We start from the raw sequence: 4638 nt of genomic DNA, 5'->3' as shown, positions 1-4638 counted from the left end.
GAAAAATCTTTCAATTGTGTTTTTCCAAAGGTTGTATACGAAAAATGAGACTTTTGAATATATATGAGGTCTTTTTGGTAGTATGGAGCGTCTAAAAATTTCAAGGAAGGAAAATTACCAAAAGCCGGATAGCACTGTCGCTCGAGCAAAGTGCCGGTGAAACTCTAGCAACGCACTTTCGCTCGAGCGAAGCAGTGGCGAAACTCTAGCGAGATAGGTTCTGTTATTTAGGCTCGAGCGAGGTCAGGGCGAAACTCTAGCGTGATCTTGCGCCATTTTCAACTTCAAGGCACCCAACTTTACCTAGACCTATACCATAATTTTTGCTAAATTGCAACACAAGTCCCTGAACCTTTAAATCTTTACAAATTAGTCCTTGACTTTACAAACTTGACAAATTGGTCCTTTTGGTCACAGATTGCCAATTACAACATTTTCCTAACACATTCAAATGTGATGCCTGTTATTGCCTATTACTGTTCCAAGCAAGAGCAGCTTCTTGTTTATGAATTCCAGCAGAATGGCAGTCTCTTCAGGCTTCTTCATGGTAAGTTTTTCCTTTGTTATCATAGTAGTCAAATAATATTCATTAATGCATTCTATTTTTTGGATATAGCATTGACTTCACTTGAAATCCTAACATAAATTTTGAAACTATGCTCCTTGAGGGCTTAAAAGACCAAGCAATTGTCGAGCTCAGTGGAGCCTAATTATACCGTGCACTTATCCCATCGACCCCAGATGTAAGAAAAGATCATATCTTTATAAATTGATGGCAATTGCAGGATCACAAAATGGACAATTATTTGATTGGGGAAGCAGATTAAGTGTTGCAGCCAGAATTGCAGAGGCATTGGCTTTCATGCATGAGGAACTTCAAAGAGATGGAATTGCTCATGGGAACCTAAAATCCTCAAACATTTTGCTGAACAATGGAATGAACCCTGCATAAATGAGTATGGTCTATCAGTGGTTAACAATCAAGATTCATCATTTCTTGCTCCCATTGACAGCTTTCAAGAAAACTCGTCCCCAGTTCACAGCTCATCCAACGTGTTTAAGACCGATGTTTTTGGGTTCGGTAGCGTACTTCTTGAGCTGCTGACAGGGAAACTTGTCCAGAACAATGGATCCGAATTAGGGCAGTGGCCAGTGGATGAATTCGGCTAAACAAGAAGAGTGGACGGTTGAAGTTTTCGACAAGATGTTGGTTTCGGAGGGTGCAAATGAAGAGAAGACGGCGAACCTTTTGCAAGTAGCTCTAAAGTTTATAAATTCAGCACCAGAAGAAAGGCCAAGCACAAGGGAAGTGGCTGTAATCATAAACTCTATTAAGGAATATGAAGAGAAATCTATCATTTCTGAGGCTTGATATGAATTCTGATCAGGCATAAAGTCCATCGAATTTCTGAGTTACCAAAACTAATCTGGTTATGTTTCACTGCATATTCTTTTCTTTGTAATTAATTTAGTTCCACTCAAAATGTAGTAATTATATATGTTCATCCCCCTTTTACATTTGTTGGAGACACAAATTAATAAAATAAAATTATTTCCTATCATGGAAGACTAGTTTATGTTGGGAAATTATTTAATTTGCCATGCGGGCCGACATATGTAGTTAATTGTGTATAAATGCTATTTAAAGTTAAGCCCAAAATTAAAGTGATATAATAAATAATTAAGTAATTGGGCTAAATGTATCTAAATAAAGTTTGGGTCAGATTGTATGTATAAAGACCGGATTCTTTTAGAATTGTATTTCATGATGGGCGAAATACATATGAAAACAATATATAAATTTATGGTTCCCTATTCATATGCAATTTCTCATCCTTTATGTCATCCCATCAACACAAAAATTCAGAGAAAAGGCATATTAAAAAGGAAGATCCAAAACCTACAATCAAGATTATATAATCTACAATCAAGAATCAAGATTAAGGAATTCAAGAATTAAGACTTGGATCAAGAAGCATAATCAAGAACAAGAATTAAAAAATCAAATGAGGCAAAATTCAAGATTGAAAGCAAGAAACCAATCAAGAAGAGATTCCAAGTTGATTTTCAAGATTAAAGATCCAGAAAACAAAATTCAAAAATTATAATTCAAGATTCATCATTCGAGAGACAAATCAATGGATCAAGATATGTTCCACATTATTAATTTTTTTGGTGATTTGATATGGAGGATCTTGAAAATAAAGTAATTAGATTTTCATGTTATTAAGATATAAATGAGCATATTCTGTCTTTAGACATGTAAATGAGGTAGTTCTACAAAGTCGACATAGGTGGCCACTTCATGCCTTGCCGTCACCTATTTGTCAAAGAAGGTAGTTTGACTCTTCACAATTTAAATATTTAGACGAAGCTATCCTAAACGGTGTTATAATACATAAAGATCCTAAATTTGAGTTTTATCTCTATCCTTTTGTGAAAATTATACACAGCTTGAATCTCACAATTTAAATAAATTAACCCGTCTCTTCTTTACTAGCTTATCTTTTTTAAATGAAATGATTCAAAAGAAAATCATGCGATTTAATTAGTCTCCGACTTCACAGCAATAAAACATCGGTTTATACCATCTAATTCGTTGCTGCTCATTAAGACAACTTGCATTGAGAGCATGTTTGGGAGTGATTTTTTCTCCCAAAAAATTGATTTTTTGATCGTTATTTCACTATTACAGCCGTCATATTTGACTTCTTCTCTCACAGATGAATTTCACTTTTCTCCTGACGGTCAAAAAATCAATTTTCAAAATCCCTTCCAAACAGGTTCTAAGCATTACTGAAAAAGTCATTTATAGCATGTTAAATTAGACACGTTTAATGAAGACAAGCGCATGAGCAAAAACATGTCTGTCAATAAAGCCATAAGTACATGAAAAATTTAATAAAATTTGTATCGACAATAAAATGGTAAAATGTAAACGGACTGTTTATTTCAATTTTTTCAATCTTTCAATGATGTCGTGTCATGTGTAGCATGACTCGCTTAAATTAGTTTAATATATGTCGTGTTCTCATTAAAAAAAATCAAACATACCAAACATATCATTAGGTATTCGGCACTAATATAAATCACTTAAATTAGTATAATATATGCTGAGTTCTTATTAAATAATTTAGTCAAACATACCAAACATATCATTAGGTATTCGGCACTAATATAAATCACTTAAATTAGTATAATATATGCTGAGTTCTTATTAAATAATTTAGTCAAACATACCAAACATATCATTAGGTATTCGGCACTAATATAAATCACTTAAATTAGTATAATATATGCTGAGTTCTTATTAAATAATTTAGTCAAACATACCAAACATATCATTAGGTATTCGGCACTAATATAAATCACTTAAATTAGTATAATATATGCTGAGTTCTTATTAAATAATTTAGTCGTATCCAACATTACATTAGAATAAAGAAATGGTTAAATAAATAAACTTACAATATTGTTTACAAATTCCTCGATTAATGGCATCATTAAGGGCGGCATTTTAGACAAATTGACTAGGTGTTTTACTGGTGACTACACAATGATGCAAAGTTGAAAGGATCTCATTTGTCCAATTCACCAATTCTTTAACCAAAAAGAGAAGGACAAAGCAGATCCCATAACTAAGTTAGGACGATTCATTATTTAAATCTTATCTTCAACATATTTTGATGAGCTAAGTTGGGGGTACAGACCCCCAGTTCACAGACTTCTTACAGAAGTCTCTCATCATGTGGGGTCAGAATTTTTTTATTACATTAAGCTCCGTAGTGAGGCCGGCCTTGTGTGAGAGATCTGGTTTGATTCTGTAAAATGAATTCTGTACAATCAGAATTCTCCTATTTTTATGTACAGATCAAATTTGTACACGGGAAGACTTGACCATTTTTGTATTGTTTATCAAAGAATCTAACAATGATATAGACCCTTGACTGCATCATATAGATATTCTTGTCAAAATGGGCATAATATCAACTCATCTTGATATTCGTCTACCATATGGTTTTTTAATCTCCTTCCTACTTTATTCGAATAGGGAAATTATTAACGATCCCACCTCAAAACAAGTGATCTTTGCTTAATATAATGGACCATTTATTTATTAACAAGAAGAAATTTCCTATTATTCTATCACTGTATCTATACAAGCTCAGAATTTATTTGCAATTAAATTATCAAAGCAAAAACTACTAGAAATTATTAAAAAGAAAAAAATAATAAAAAATGAAAAATGAAAAACGAGAATATAGACGTAGACTGACGAGAGATCAAGTTGAATCGTGGTGACAAAGGTTGTAACCAGATATGAGGGAGCTTATAGCAAAAGCAATAAAAGCCAGGAAGGACATCGCTATAGATGCACTGGCCATCACTGGGAACTCATCTTTCCCCCAGTTGGATGTCCAGTCTTCCACCCTTGTAGCTGCCGAAGAAGAGGCCGACATTAGCAAATATGCCAGAATCTGCTTTGACACAAAAACACAAAATTTTTTCTCAGAAAAGCATCAGAAAACGAGTTTAGTCAGTGCTTGAGGAATGAGGCCTTGTGGTCAAGTCCAGAGTGCCATTATGTACCCAACAAAGCAAGAAGCACTCACTCCTTGCTCCTCTCCCTTCCAAATC

The 4638-nt window shown here is 33.8% G+C and overlaps 1 pseudogene; it reads left to right on the top strand.

Moving 5' to 3' along the window:
* Window positions 1-1372, top strand: part of LOC111374127 — an 11458-nt pseudogene extending 10086 nt beyond the window's left edge.
* The last annotated feature ends 3266 nt before the right edge of the window (window positions 1373-4638 follow it).

Source organism: Olea europaea, unplaced genomic scaffold, assembly GCF_002742605.1.
Source record: "Olea europaea var. sylvestris unplaced genomic scaffold, O_europaea_v1 scaffold1205, whole genome shotgun sequence".
NCBI lineage: Eukaryota > Viridiplantae > Streptophyta > Magnoliopsida > Lamiales > Oleaceae > Olea > Olea europaea.
This window is presented reverse-complemented; position numbering and strand designations above follow the sequence as displayed.